Genomic DNA, 16,706 nt, shown 5'->3' with positions numbered 1-16,706 from the left:
TTGAAGAATATATTAATTTTATCCTAATACAGGGCTAGTCTTTTCTTTTTAATATCTGACTGTGCTTTTAAATTAAAAATAGTGTTCATCTGTGTTTCTGCCTTGCAGAATGCTAAGAGACTTTGGTGTGAAAGCCTAGAATGGATTTAATACGTCATTTGCAGCACTGGCAGCACTGAGAGGAGGAGGTGGCAATAAAAATATAACTGCATAGCAACTCTGGTGAATATGGGGATCTCCCAGCTGGGAGAAACTGGCATATGGCATCTTATGCTATGTGTGAAAGAAACATAATGGGAAAAATCATGCAATTAGACTGAGGGCTATGACAGAGTCACAAATATGTGTGCAAGCCAAAAATGTATGTTGGGATATTCCAAACTTTTCCAAAGAAAAGCATAGAATCAGTTTTTATATCTGTTCTGGGCACTCTGTGCACTTGCTGACAATCTCCATCCATATTTAGGTACAAGAGGAATAAAGTCACAAATGTCATGAGAAGTAATAAGAACCCTACCAATGTTTTAGCATTCACTATGGGGAGAAAGGCAGTGTTGGATTACTCTATTGAGGGAAAATGTATCCCCCTACCCCTGTAGCATAATCACACATATATTTTCATGTATTAAAGCACCAGGATATTGTTGATAATATAATACAAGGTCATTCAATATCTATTAACATTGAATAAATATTAATTCTTTTAAATAAGATTATTTTACTTTAACTGTCCAGTATTATTTGACTTTCCAGTCTTTTTTGACCTCTAATTTAATATATCAAAGTTCTCTTGAATTTACAGATGCAAACTAAGAATTACCCATGGGTCCATTAAATCTTTAAAAGGTATACTGGTGAGGTTTCAGCTGAAATACGATTGCATGAAAATAATCCAAAACTCAGTAGTTCACCATAAGAAGCATATAAATATTTCTTTCTTTCTCTTAGTTGTGTATTTCTGGTGACCTAGGTTGGGATTACCTGAGGTTAGCTCTTGGCTGAAATTTGGGTTCAGTGTTGCTCCATATGTCTTTTCATTCTCTTTGGTCCAGTAATACCCAGGACGTGTTCTTCCCATGACTCGTGGCAGAAGCATAAGGACCCAAATTAACACAAGCATATGTAAAGCCTCTGTTTGAATTGAGCTCTTTAACAGTGCAGTGATCAAAGCAGCCATATGGTCACTAAACATCAATAGGACTGGGCAATAAACTGCACCCACAATATTTGGAGGTACTTTAAAGATTCATGGTATTCATAAATCAAATATGGAAAGGAAGTGACTAATTGGAAAAAAAATAACTGAAGAAGCAAGAAACAAAGTAGGTAGAAGGTGGTTGTTCAGATGTTCTTTCTAGTAAGGTTGAATCAAATGGTGCAAAGAGTATATAGTTCATTGAATTATTATAATGTTTGCTAAGAGATTTTATCACAAATAGATCCTGAAATTAAACGAATACCCACCATTTGCTTCAATGTGGATGGAACTGGAGGGTATTACGCTGAGTGAAGTAAGTCAATTCGAGAAGCACAATCATTATATGGTTTCACACATATGGGGAGTATAAAAATAGTGAAAGGGATTATAGGGGAAAGGAGAGAAAATGAGTGGAAAAATCAGAGAGGGTGACAAAACATGAGAGACTCCTAATGCTGGGAAGTGAACAAGGGGTAGTGAAAAGGGAGGTGGGCGGGGGGTTGTGGTGACTGGGTGACGGGCACTGAGGGGGGCATTTGACGGGATGAGCACTCGGTGTTATACTATATGTTGGCAAATCAAACTCCAATAAAAAATATACAAAAACAAAAGAAAGCTTTATGGTATGTTGAAATGATTTCATAACTTTGTTTCTGTTACTATAGTGAATTGCATTCTTACTATCTTTAAATGTTCACCTGAACTAGTCCTCATGGGATAACACAAATTGTTCATATTTTATCATTTGTCTCCCTCTTGGATTTTATCTTGTTTTATTTTTCTCTCCTCTTCCCCTGCTTCTCTGTTGTGTTTGTTAAATTCCACATATGAATGAAATCATATAATTGTTTTTGTCTGATGGAGTTATTTTGTCTAGCATAATACCCTGTAGTTCCATCCATGTCATTGCAAATGGCAAGATTTCTTTCTTTCTCTTTTTTGATGGATGAGTAACATGTATATATATATATATATACATACACATCACATCTGCTTTATCCATCTGCCGATGGACATCTGGGCTCTTTCCATAGTTTGGCTATTGTCGACATTATTGCTATAAACATTGGGGTACAGGTGTCCTGCCGTTTCACTGCATCAGTATCTTTGGGGTAAATACCTAGTAGTGCAATTGATGGGTAGTAGGGTAGCTATATTTTTAACTTCTTGAGGAAACTCTATACTGTTTTCCAGAGTGGCTGCACCAGCTTGCATTCCCACCAACAGTGTAAGAGGATTAGCCTTTCTCCACATCCTCACCAACATCTGTTGTTTCATGAATTGTCGATTTTAGCCATTCTGACTGGTGTGAGGTGGTATCTCCTGTGGTTTTGATTTGTGTTTTCTTGATGCCAGATGATTTTGAGCACTTTTTCATGTGTCTATTGTTCATTTGAATGTCTTCTTTGGAGAAATGTCTGGAGATTTGAGATACTAGCCCTTTATCTGATATGTCAATTTGCAGATATCTTCTCCCATTCATTCAGTTGTCTCTTGGTTTTGTTGACTGTTTCCTTTGCTGTGCAAAAGTGCCTTGTCTGGATGAAGTCCCAATAGTTCATTTTTGCTTTTGTTTCCCTTGCCTTTGGAGATGTGTCTAGCAAGTTGTTGCTGTGGCTGAGATCAAAGAGGTTGCTGCCTGTATTCTCCTCTAGGATTTTGATGGACTCCGGTTTCACATTTAGGTCTTTCATCCATTTTGAGTTTATCTTTGTATATGATGGTCCAGTTTCATTCTTCTGCATGTGGTGTTCAATTTTCCCAGCACCATTTGTTGAAGACACTGTCTTTTTTTCCATTGGATATTCTTTGGTAGTTTATCGAAGATTAGTTGACCATAGAGTTGAAGGTCCATTTTTGGTTCTGTATTCTGTTCTACGGATGTATGTGTCTGTTTTTTGTTGTTGTTGTTGTTGTTGTTGTTTTGTTAGTACCATATTGTCTTGATGATCACAGCTTTGTAATATAGCTTGAAGCCCAGAATTGTGATGCCACCAGCTTTGGTTTTCTTTTTCAACCTTTCTTTGCCTATTTGGGGGGTCTTTTCTGGTTCCATACAAATTTTAGGATCCTTTTTTTTGACCCTGTGAAAAAATATGTTGATGGTATTTTAATAGGGATTGCACTGAATGTATCAATTGCTTTGGGTAGCATAGACATTATAACAATATTTGTTCTGGTAGCATAGACATTGTAACAATATGTGTTTCTAATACATGAGTGTGGAATGATTTCCATTTCTTTGTGTCTTCATCAATTTATTTCAAAAGTGTTCTATAGTTTTCAGAGGACAGATCCTTGACCCCTTTGATTAGTTTTATTCCTAGGTATCTTATGGTTTTTGATGCAGTGGTAAATGGGATTGATTCCTTAATTTATCTTTCTTCTTTGTTAGTGTATAGAAATGCAACTGATTTCTGTATATTGATTCCATATCCTGCCACTTTGCTGAATTCCTATATGAGTTCTAGCAATTTTGGGTTGGAGTATTTTGGGTTTTCCACATACGTATCAGGTCATCTAGGAAGAGTGATAGTTTGACTTCTTCTTTGATGATTTGGATGCTTTGTTTTTTTCTTTTCTGTTGTATGATTGCTGAAGCTAGGACTTGTAGTACTGTGTTGAACAATGGTGGTTAGAGTGGACATCTCTGTTGTGTTCCTGACCTTCAGGGAAAAGCTCTCAATTTTCCCCCTTGAAAATATTTATTGTGGACTTTTTGTATACAGTTTTTATGATATTATGTTCCCTCTATCCCTACTCTATGGAAAGTTTTAATCAAGAAAGGATGCTTCTTCTGCATCAGTTGAGAGGATCATATGGTTCTTGTCCCTTTTATTCATGTGTTGTATCACGTGGATTGAGTTGCTGATGTTGAACCATTCTTGCGGCCCAGGAATAAATCCCACTTGGTTGTGGTGAATAAGCCTTTGAATTTACTGTTGGATCCTGTTGGCTAGAATCTTGGTGAGCATTTTGGCATCCATGTTCATCAGGGGTATTGGTCTATAGTTCTCCTTTTTGGTGGGGTCTTTGGTTTTGGGTCTCATAGAACTAGTTTGGAGGTCTTCCTTCCATTTTTTATTTTTTGAAATAGCTTCAGGAGAATAAATATTAGTTCTTCTTTAAAATTTGGTAGAATTCTCCTGGGAAACCATCTGACCCTAGACTAGTGTTTGTTGGGAGATTTTTTTAAAAAAAATTACTGCTTCAATTTTCTTGCTGGTTATGGATCTGTGCAGGTTTGCTATTTCTTCCTGTTTCAGTTTGGTGGTTTATATGTCTCTAGGAATGCATCTATTTTTTTCAGATTGCCTAATTTGTTGGCATATAGTTGTTCATAGTATGTTCTTATAATTGTTTGTATTTTTTGGGTGTTAGTTGTATCTCTCCTCTTTTAATCATGATGTTATTAATTTGGGTCCTTTTCTCTCTCTCTCTCTCTCTCTCTCTCTCTCTCTCTTTTTGATAAGTCTAGCTAAGGGTTTATCAATCCTATTAATTCATTCGAAGAACCAGCTCCTAGTTTAGTTGATCTGTTCTATTGTTCTTTTGCTTTCTGATTCATTGATTTATGCTCTAATCTTTATTAATTCTTGTCTTCTACTTTGGTTAGGCTTTATTTGCTATTCTTTCTGTTGCTCATTTAGGTGTAATATTAGGTTATATATTTGAGACTTTTCTTATTTCCTGAGAAAGGCTTGTATTGCTATATACTTCCCTCTTAGCATCACCTTTGCTGCATCCCAAAGGTTTTGAGCAGTTGTTTTCGTACTCTGCAAAAGATTAATTTACTGCATAGTTGTGGCTTTCTTTCTGGGTTTTCTGTTCTTTTCCACTGATCTGTGTGGGTTTTATTGTACCAGTAATAAACTGTCTTGATCACTAGAACTTTGAAATAGAATTTGAAACCTGGAGCTGTGATGCCTCCAGCTTTACAGATTTTAATGTCAATTTCATTATGGCCATAAAAAATGAAACGAGGAATATCCTCTCTCTCTCTCTTTTTTATTGTCTTGAGTTTGAGAAGATTAATGTTATATCATTTAAAAATTTTTGAAGAAACTTAAAAGGAAACTTTCATGGCCTTATACTTCATTATAGGAATATATTAAACTCTATTTTGATTTCTTTAATAAAATAGACTGTGCATATGCCAATTTTGGTATGTGGTGTATTTTGAGGAATTTTTCACTTTTTGGCTAAATTTCTTTAGAGTCAACTTTTATTTATTTTTTAATGTTTGTAGAATTGCTGTAATGTCTCTTTTTTTCATTCTTCATATTCATGATATGTTATTTTTTTTCTCCATTAGTCTTGCTGGAGGCTTATTGAGTATGTTTGTCTTCTCAATTATCCAGTATTTACAAGCATCTATTTTCTCTATTGTACACGTTTTTTCTTTTTCATTAATACCTGCTGTTGTTTTATTATTTCCATTCATCAATCTTATTTGAATTTGATGTTCTAGTATTCAAAAGCTGTTTGAAATGGATTCTTCTTTTTTTTTAATTTTTTATTTATTTATGATAGTCACAGAGAGAGAGAGAGAGAGGCAGAGACACAGGCGGAGGGAGAAGCAGGCTCCATGCACCGGGAGCCTGACGTGGGATTCGATCCCGGGTCTCCAGGATCACGCCCTGGGCCAAAGGCAGGCGCCAAACCGCTGCGCCACCCAGGGATCCCTGGATTCTTCTTTTTAAAAAATATTTACTTATTTATTCTACAGAGCACATTCAAATGTGGGGAGAAGTCGAGGGAGGTAAAGAGAGAGAATCTCAAACAGATTTACTATTGAGTGTGGAGGCTAGTGTGAGCTCTACCCCACTACCCTGAAATCATGATGTGAGACAAAATAGAGTCTGACACTTAATGAATTGAGTTACCGGGTGTGCTGAAAATGGATTCTTGTATCAATTTCCAAGCTTTATTTCTTTCATTTGAATTTTAGTCCCTAATTTTTTTCCTAAGAACTGAGTTAGTTGTATATCTCAAGGATTTTTCCATGTAAAATTTCATTTATCATTTAATTAAAATATTTCTTAATGCTCATTGTCTTATCTACTTTAGCCATTGTGTTATTTAGAAGTCAATTCTTACATTCCAAACATGTTAGGGTTTCCTAGACATCATTTTTGTTACAGATTTCTTGTTTATTCTACTTTGATCAATAAACATTTTTGAGGATTTCTTTATGTTCAAGACATTATTATGTTTGGTAATTTGTGTGAATATGACAAGAATGTGCATTCTGGCTTTTGTTGATCCTGATATTCTTTCTATATATGTATTTTGAGGTCTATATTGAAGTGAATCTTTTAATTGGGTTGTTCACATTTTCTAGTCATGTATACACTTACTTTTCTATTTTATTAATTTACCATGAAATGAATGAGTTTCTCTATTTCATAACTTCTGACTTTGGGTTACTGGATGCATATAGATTTAGAATGTCTGTCAGAAAGAGTGAGCTTTTATTATTTTGGCATTCACTTTTATATTTAAATATGTTTTTGTCTCCATGTGTCCTGTGTCTAATATTAGTACAGCTGAACTGGTATTCATTTGGTTACTATTTCATATCATACACTTTTGGATCAAATTCTACTTTTATGTATTCTTAAATTTATATACTCTGCCTCTTATGTGCAGTATAATGTTTTGAAATCCAATTTGATCATTTAGTCCATTTATATATTATTGTAGAGATAACTGAATTTATTTTATTTTATGATTTTATTTTCAGATAATCTGTCCATCCAATATGGGGCTCAAACTTTTACAATCCTGAGATCAAGAGTCTCCTGCTCTACTGACTGAGCCAGTCAGGTGCCCCAGAGATAATTGAATTTAAATCTGTTCTCTTTGCTCCATATTGATTTTTTTCCCCTTCCACTTTCAGGGTTAGTAATTTATTTTTAAAATTATACAATTTTAGGGATCCCTGGGTGATGCAGCGGTTTAGCGCCTGCCTTTGGCCCAGGGCGTGATCCTGGAGACCCAGGATCGAATCCCACATCGGGCTCCCGGTGCATGGAGCCTGCTTCTCCCTCTGCCTATGTCTCTGCTCTCTCTCTCTCTCTCTCTGTGACTATCATAAATAAATAAAAATTTTAAAAAATCTTTAAAATAATTAAAAAATTATACAATTTTACTTTTATAATTCTTTTATTAATAACATGCATTCTTGACTTATTCAAACTCAAAATAGGGGATCCCTGGGTGGCTCAGTGATTTAGCACCTGCCTTTGGCCCAGGGTATGATCCTGGAGTTCTGGGATTGAGTCCCACATCAGGCTCCTTGCATGGAGCCTGCTTCTCCCTCTGCCTGTGTCTCTGCCTCTCTCTCTCTCTCTCTCTCTCTCTGTGTCTCTTATGAGTGAATAAATAAAATCTTAAAAAAAAACTCAAAATGAATTGAGGAGTTTATAACTTTGCTGACAAAGCATGAATCTTAGAATGCTTAAGTCCATCTGTCTTCCTACAAAATTATATGCTTTGAAGGCATATATTCTAATTTTACATAAATTTTTAACCATAAAATTAACTTTTCCTTCAAATACAGTCAATATTTACTTGTATGTATTACATATTTACCTATATGTAATAGGTATATACTAATATACCATTTTACTTGTTCTACATTCCTTTTTTATTTTTTTCCACTTCCATTTAGCATGATTTTTCTCCTTGCCAGAAGAATTTGCTTTGTACCTTTAGGGAGACTTTTAGTAAGATTTGGCCAGTGATGGGTCCTTTCGGTTTTTTTTTTCTGAATAATAGCACTTTCATGTGACTATATTCTTGAAGAACATTATCACTACTAGAGGTGGTGATAGGGGAGGTGGGCTGGGGTGGGGTGACTGGGTGGCAGGCACTAAGGTGGGCACTTGATGGGATGAGCACTAGGTGTTATTCTGTATGTTGGCAAATTGAACACCAATAAAAAAATAAATTTATTATTTAAAAAAAGAAATCTAATTTGGCATTTGTTTTCTTTTACCACTTTAAACTGTTTCACATTTTTCTGACTTCCATAACTTTTATTGGAAAGTAAGCCACAAATTTATTGTTCTTCTTTATAGGTAGTATGCAGTATGCTTGTTCTGTCTTTGGTTGCTTGCTTTCTTCTCTTTCTTTAGTTTTTAGTAGTTTGCCTAAGTTTTTCTTGGTGGTGTTGGGTTTGTTTGATTTGTATTTTTCCTTCTACAATTCTTGAGCTACTTGAAAACTCTAACTAGTTGTTTTTTTCAGTTTTGGAAAAATTTTGGCTAATATCATTTCAACTATTGTTTTTACCCCATCCTTTCTTTTTCCTCCTTTTGAAACTCTTTTTACAGATATTTTAGACCTTGTCACTATGGCCCAGAAGTCTCTTATCTTCTTTTTCAGTTGGTCTTACCTTTCTAACTCTATTCTTAGTGTGGATATATTCTATTGAATTATCATCAATTAATTAATCCTTTCATCTGCTACATTTCATCTGTTTTTAAACCTAAATACTACATTCCCATCATTACTTTTGGTAATTTAAGTCCTAATTTTTGCAATTAATATTTTTATATGACATGGGTTCTCTGGTTTAATTTCCTATCTTATAATTTACTTCATTAACATAATAAGTATAATTATTTTAAAGCTGAAGTTTAAAACCCTAATGCTATTTATATTACTTGAAGTTTATTTCTGTGATGTCCCAACCACCCCTCTCTCCTGTGATATTTGATCAAGTGAGCCTAAAAAATGCTTTGTGTGATACTATGTTTCAGACATTGTTTGCAAAAATTTTAGTAAGCTCTGGATATTATTTGTATGTTACTTGTTGCATGTTTTTGAATACTATTTATCAATTTAAGTGAAATATTCTATTATTAGTTTTCTACTGATTTAAAAATTATGAAATGTGATTGAGCTTGGGAAGATGGCAGAAAGGAGGACCTTAAGCTCACCCAGTCCCATGTTTATAACTAGAAATTACTCACATCCATGTAAACAAGCTGGAGAGTAATCTAAAGGCTGGCAGAACAAACTCTACAACTAAATAAGAGAAAAAGTCACATCTGACAGGTTAAGAAGGGCAGAAGAAGTGGTTGGGAGTTGCCCACAGGAAGGAAGGAGCTGTGCCCAAGAAATGGGGAAAGAAATGGTCCCTTGCACCAGGGAGCTCACATGGGCAAGACAAACCACACAAAGTCTGGCTTTGAAATTCAGAAAGGCTGAATTCCATGTTGTATAACCAGTGGGACTTGGAGCTTGAAGCTTTACAAGTCATCTAACTCAGCACTGATTAAGCCAGGAGTGCCACTGATAGCTGGGTCTTTGTGCTTAAGAGACAACAGACTAGGGAAGGCAAAATAGAAGCCACAATTTGCACAATTCCTAGGGCAAATAGGAGAGAGATCTCTTTATAGAGACTTCAGAGCATTTGGGAGACTTCCTCAGGGATAGAGGAGCTGACGGATGCCATTTTCCTCCTTTATCCCTCTGCACAAACACAGGGCTATCTGCAGAAAGCAGCACTATACAGAAAATTACTATCTAACTTGTTAGCAGTGCACTCAAACCACACATTCTCCTGAGGACTCTTGCACTCAAAGCCTGCTAGTCTAGGCCCTGGACTCAGCACAGATTTTGCTTTCACTGCTGCCTTACCTCTGAGCCTTTCTGTGCTCCAATACCCTAGAACCTGCCTACCTGGGTTTCACTAACTCCACGGAGAGCAAGCACAGCCCACAGCAAGCAAAGAGTAGATTCAGATGTCTGGCCTGAAATAAAAGGTAGACTCAGACACAGTAGCAGGATACTAGCAACACACATAGGCAACTGTTCTGAAGTGCCAGGTTCTGGTTAACAGGGACACTGCACTGCATGGTACTGTAGGACCCCTTCTTCATAAAGCTCCTGCTTTCAAGAGCAGATATAGCTGACTTTTCTAACACAGAGAAACAGAGAGGTAGACAAAATGATAAGACAAAGAAATGTGTTCTAAGTAAAAGAACAGCACAAAATCACAGCAAAAGATTAAGCAAAAACAGAAATATGTAGTATGCCTGATAGAGAATTTAAAGTAATGATGATAAAGATACTCATTGGATTTCAGTAAAGGGTGGAGGACATCACTGAGACATTTATCAAAAAAATAAAAAATGACTCCCAAGAGGGCGGACCTACTGGGCTCCACCCTGAGCTCCACGGAGAAGCCACCCAGCCTCGGGGACCAGGAGTCTTCAGCGCAAGGCCCAAGAGCAGGCTGCGCACCTGAAGAAACTACAGGAGCAAGAGAAGCAGCAGAAAGTGGAGTTTCGTAAACAGGAGAAAGAGGTATCGGATTTCATCCAAGACAGTGGGCAGATCAAGAAAAAGTTTCAGCCGATGAACAAGATAGGAGCATCCTACTCGACGTCGTGGAAGTGGCTGGCCTAATGTCCTTCTCTTTCCAGGAAGATGACAAGAGTCGCTTACATAATGATCTTCAAAAAGGAGTTTGCGCGGGACCCCCAGAAGGCCGAGGAAAAACGGAAGCCGAAGGAGCTGGCCCAGCGGCAAGAGGAGGCCGCGGCACAGCAGGGCCGGGTGGTGGTGAGCCCTGCTAGTGACTACAAAGACCAAGTACACCACCTCATCTGCAAGGGGGCAGCCAAGGACGCCGCCTACATGTTGCAGGCAACAAGACCTATGGCTAGCCCGTGGCCAACAAGAGGCCATGAACGAGATCCGGGCCAAGAAGCGCCTGCAGCAGAGCGGGAAGAGTTGTCACTCACGTCCTAGGCACTGCGGCCCCGGGGGGCAGGCGGGGGGCTGGCGGGGGGACCGGCTGCTGCTGCTAGAACCTATCCTGGAGCCCCAGCTCTGCACTGCCCCTGACAGCCGTGCCTCTGGCTTGCGGGGGGGGGGGGGGGGGGAGGGTGTGCGACGTGTCACTGCTGGAGCTTGGACGAGTGTGCGGCATGCGTGTGCGCAAGTGTGTGAGAGTGTGCGAGTGTGCAGGTGGGTATTTATCGTGTATTATTCTTCTTTCTCCTTGGACTGTCTTCCCCGTGAAAGGGGGCTGGGATGACTTCACATTCAGTAAACACTGTTGGACCTGAACAAAAAAACAATAAAAAATAAATAATAACATAGATAAAGAACTCCATAAAAGTAAAAATACAATAAATGGAACAAATAGGTTATAGGAAGCTGAGAAACATAAAAGTGGCCTGGTGGATAGAATAATGGAAAACCATCAAGATGAAGAGGGAAGAGAGAAATATTTCATAATAAGAATGGACTTGGAGAACTGAATGACTCCATCAAGCATAATAACATTTATATAGCAAGCCTCCCAGGAGGGCATGAGTAAAAAGGGGGCAGAAAATATATTTGAAGAAATAATAGCTGAAAACTTCCCAAATCTGGTGAGGAAACAAGAAATTCAGATTTAGGAGGTACAGATTCCCCCAACAAATTCAACCAATGGAGGTCAACACCAAGACACATAGTAATTAAAAAGGCAAAAAAAAAAAAAAAAAGTCATAAAGAATTTTAAAGGTGCAAGGGAAAAGAAGACAGTTATGTACAAAGGAAACACATAAGGCTATCAGCTTATTTTTCAGCAGAAATTTTGCAGGCCAGAAGAGGGTGGCATGATATATTCAAAGCATTGAAAAGGAAAAATCTGTAGCCTATCTATTCACCAATAAGGCTATCATTTAGAATAGAGAGATACAGAGTTTCCCAGACAAAAGTTGAAGGCATTATGACCACTAAACCAGGAAACACTTAAAGGAACTCTTTCGGTGGAAAGAAAACACCATACATAAGAATTAAAAAACAAAAAAAAGGAAACACAAAAACTAAAAAAATATATCTGTAAAAATCAGTCAAGAGAAGCACAATATGAAATAATTAAAATATGATACCAAATATCTGAAATGTGGAGGGGAGAGGGGAAAAGAATGGGTTCAAAATTAAGCAACTATCAGTTTAATATAGATTGTTATATGCAGAAGATGTTATATATAAACTGAATGGTAAGCAGAAATCCAAAAACAGTAATAGATATGCAAAAATAAAGATTAAGGAATGCAAGTATTTTGCTAAACAAAGTCAACTAATTATGACAAGAGGGAGTAGGAGAAGAAAGGAACAGAGGGGATATAGAAAACAACCAAAAAACAAAACAAAACAAAACAAAAAACAAATAGAAACAACCATAAAACAAGTGAGAAAATGGCAATAAATACATGTCAATACGTATTTTCAATGTCAATGGACAAATCTCCAATCAAAAGATATAAGATGTTGGAATGAATAAAAATATAAGACCAATTTATATGCTGACTATGAGAGACTCATTTCAGATTTGAAAGGAATGGAGAAACATTTATTATGCAAATAGAAGTGCAAAGAAAGCTAGAGTAGCAATACTTACATCAGACAAAATAGAGTTTAAAACAAAGGCTATAAAAGTGAACAAAAAAGGACTATATAATCATAAATGTTATAATCCAACAAGAAGATACAACAATGATAAATAGGGCAGCCCCGGTGGCTTAGTGGTTTAGTGTCACTTTCAGCCCAGGGTGTGATCCTGGAGACCTGGGATCGAGTCCCACATCAGCCTCCCTGCACGGAGCCTGCTTCTCCCTCTGCCTGTGTCCCTACCTTTCTCTTTCTGTATCTGTCATGAATAAATAAATAAAATCTTTAAAAAATGATAAATATTAATACTTCCAACATGAGAATACCCAAGTACATAAGTCAGTTAATAACAAACATAAAAGAACTAATTGATAACAAAACAATAATAATAGTGGACTTTAACATTCACTTACATCTATAGATCATCCAAACAGAAAATCAACAAGGAAAACAGTGGTTTTGAGTGACAGCTTGCATCAGATGGATCTTACAGATGTATTCAGAATATTTCATTTTAAAACAGTAAAATCAACTTTTGATTTTCGTGTGTGCATATGCTATTCTTCAGAATAGATCACATTTTAGGCCACAAAACAAGTCTTAAAAAACTCAAAAAGATTGTAATATTACCATGCCCCTCTTTTGACCACATTATGAAAGTAGAAATCATCCACTCCAAACCAATACAAGTAAGAAAATAGTAAAGTTGAGAGCAAAAATAAACTAGAATCAAAACAAAACAAAACAACAAAACAAAAAACAAACAAAACCCCATCAATATAACAGATCAATGAAACAGTATCTGATTCTTTGAAAAGATCACCAAAACCAATAAACCTTTTCCTAAATTCATTAAAAAACTAATAAAATAAACCTTTTCCGAGATTCATTAAAAAGAAGGATAAAAGGAGGAGAGAGAGAGAGAACTCAAATATCAGAAATAAAAGGGGAGAAATAACTAGTGAAACCACAGAAATACAAAAGAATGTGAGAGAACATTTTGAAAAATTATATGCCAACAAATTGGACAATTTAAAAGAAACATACATTTTTAAGAACATATGACCTCCTAAGGTTGAATCAGGGAGAAGTAAAAAAATTTAAGCAGACTGACAACCAGCAATAAAATTGAAACAGTAATAAAAAAAACTCTCAGCAAATAAAAGTGCCAGAGCAGATGGCTTCAGAGATGATTTCAATCAAACATTTAAAGAGAAGTTGATACTATCTCAAACTATTCCAAAAACTAGAAGAGGAAAGAAAACTTCCTAATTCATTCTATGAAGCCAGCATTACCCTCATACCAAAACCAGATAAAGACACTACAAAAAAGGGGAGAACTACAGGCCAACATCTCTGATGAACATAGATGTAAAATTCCTCAACAAAATACCGAATCCAATGATACATGAAAAGAATCTTTCACTATGATCAAATGAGATTTATCCCTGGGATGCAAAGGAAGTTCAATATTCACAATGTTAAACATCACGTTAAAAAAAACAAAAAACAAAAAACAAAACATCACATTAATAAAAGAAGGAATGAATACCATATGATCATTTCAATTGATGTAGAGAAAACATTTAACACAGCACCATACGATGCATGATAAAAACCCTCAACAAAATAGGGTTAGAGGGAACATACTTCAGCATAATACAGGCCATATATGAAAAACTCACAGCTAACATCATACTGAGTGGGGAAAAACTGAAATTGTTTCCCCTAAGGTCAGGAATAAGACAGGAGTATCCAATCTAACCATTGTTATTAAACATAGTCCTAGAAGTCAGAAAGCAGATAAAAAGGAAGGAATAAAAACCATCCAAATTGGTAAGGAAGAAGTAAAACTTTCAGTATTTGGAGATGCCATGATACTATGTTGAAAACCCTAAAGATTCCACTAGTACACTATGAAGGTGATAAATAATTTGTTGAAGTTGCAGGATATAAAATCTACATATGGAACTCCATGGCGTTTTTATACACTAATATTGAAGCAACATAAAGAAATTGAGGAAGGAATTCCATTTACAATTGCATGAAAGATAATAACATACCTAGGAATAAACTTAACCAAGGAGGTGAAAGATTGGTACTCTGAAAATTGTAAAACATTCATAAAAGATATTGAAAACAGCACAAACAAGTGAAAAGACATCCCATGCTCATTGATTGGAAATAACAATATTGCTAAAATGTCCATCCTACCCAAAGCAATCTATACATTTAATGCAATCCCTTTCAAAATGTCAATAACGTTTTTTTTTCACAGAAATAGAACAAAATATCCTAAAATTTGTGCAGAACCACAGAAATCACAGAGTAACCAACATAATCTTGGATGAGGAAAAGCTGGAGGCATCACAATTCCACATTTCAAATTATAAAACAAATTGTCAGTAATCATAATGGTATGGTACTGGCACAAAAATAGGCTTATGGATCAAGGGGTAGAATAAAGACACGGAAATAAACACACACTTAGATGGGCAATACATCTTCGACAAAAGAGGAAAGAGCATGCAATGGGAAAAAGATAGTCTCTTTAACAAATGTTGTTGGGATAAGTAGATAGCTACATGCAAAATAATGATACTGGAACTGGCTTACACCATACAGAAAGATAAATTCAAAATGGGTTAAAGACCTAAATGTGAGGCTGAAAATATAAAAATTTTGGAAGAGAGCACAGACAGTTAATTTCTCTAACATCAGACATAGCAACATTTTTCTAGATATATCTCCTAAGGGAACGGAAACAAACAAAAAAGTAAACTCTTGGGACTACATCGAAATAAAAGCTTTTGCACAATGAAGGAAACAACAAAAGTAAAAGGTGACCGATGGAATGGGGAAGATGTTTGCAAATGACATATCTGATACAGGATTAGTATCCAAAATATATAAATAACTTGGAAAACTCAACACATATACACATACACAAAACAAATTAACTAAGTGGATAGAAGACATGAATAGACATTTCTCCAAAGACATCCAGATAGCCAATAGACACATGTGAAGATGCTCAATATCATGAGTCATCAAGGAAATGCAAATCAAAACTAATACTTTATCAACTCGCACCTGTCAAAATGACTAAAGTAAAAAACACAAGGAACAAGAAGAGTTAGTGAGGATTGGAAAAAAGGGAACCCTCTTTTACTGTTGGTAGAAATGCAAAATTTTGCAGCCACTGTGGAAGACACTATTAAAGTTCCTCAAAAAGTTAAAAATATTCGATGATCCAGTAATTGCACCACTGAGTACCCGAAGAATCCCCTTTGCCAAAAAAGAAACCCACCAAAAAACAAAAAACAAATTCAAAGGAACATATGTACCCCTATATTTATAGTCGCATTATTTACAATAGCCAAGTTATGGAGGCAGTCCAAGTGCCTGTTGATAGACGTATAGATGCAAAGAAGAAGTGGCATATATGTACAATGGAATACTACTCAGCCATAAAAAAGAATGAAATGTTTCCATTTGCAACAGCACAGCTGGAGCTAGAGAGTATTATACTAAGTGAAATAAGACAGTCTGAGAAAGACAGATACCATATGATTTCATTCATATGTAGAGTTTAAGAAACAAAACAAATGAACAAAGGAAAAAAAAGAACCCAAAATATAAAGTCTTAACTATAGAGAACAAACTGGTGGTTAACAGAGAGGAGATGGATGAAATAGGTGAAGGGGAGTAAGAGTACTTATCTTGATGAACATTGAGAAATGTATCAAATTGTTGAATCACTGTATTGTTCACCTAAAATTAATATAACATGGTATTTTAACTATATTGGGATTAAAATAAAAACAATAAAGAATTATGGAATGTATTAGAGTTTATCAAGTATTTGTTCATCAATAGTTGAGATAATTTGTGAGTCACATTAATGAATTTTTATATTTCATGGAGTGTAGATAACATACTATAAAATTTAGCCTTTTAAACTATATACAATTTAGTGCTTTTTCATATACTCACAAAGATGTGTGATCATCATCATTATTGAAATCAAGAACATTTTCATCACTTCAAAGAGATATATACTCATAGTTCTTCCATGAAATCCCCTCTCAGTCCTTCATCGATA

At 35.8% G+C, this 16,706-nt stretch overlaps 1 pseudogene; it reads left to right on the top strand.

The window, feature by feature from the left end:
* Positions 1-10,344: 10,344 nt before the first annotated feature.
* LOC112919886 (sperm-associated antigen 7 pseudogene) lies at positions 10,345-11,286 on the top strand (annotated as a pseudogene).
* Positions 11,287-16,706: the final 5,420 nt, after the last annotated feature.

The sequence above is a fragment of the Vulpes vulpes genome, chromosome 15, assembly GCF_048418805.1.
Source record: "Vulpes vulpes isolate BD-2025 chromosome 15, VulVul3, whole genome shotgun sequence".
NCBI classification, from domain to species: domain Eukaryota; kingdom Metazoa; phylum Chordata; class Mammalia; order Carnivora; family Canidae; genus Vulpes; species Vulpes vulpes.
Note: the sequence above shows the minus strand (reverse complement) of the source record. Positions and strands in the feature narration are given on the sequence as shown.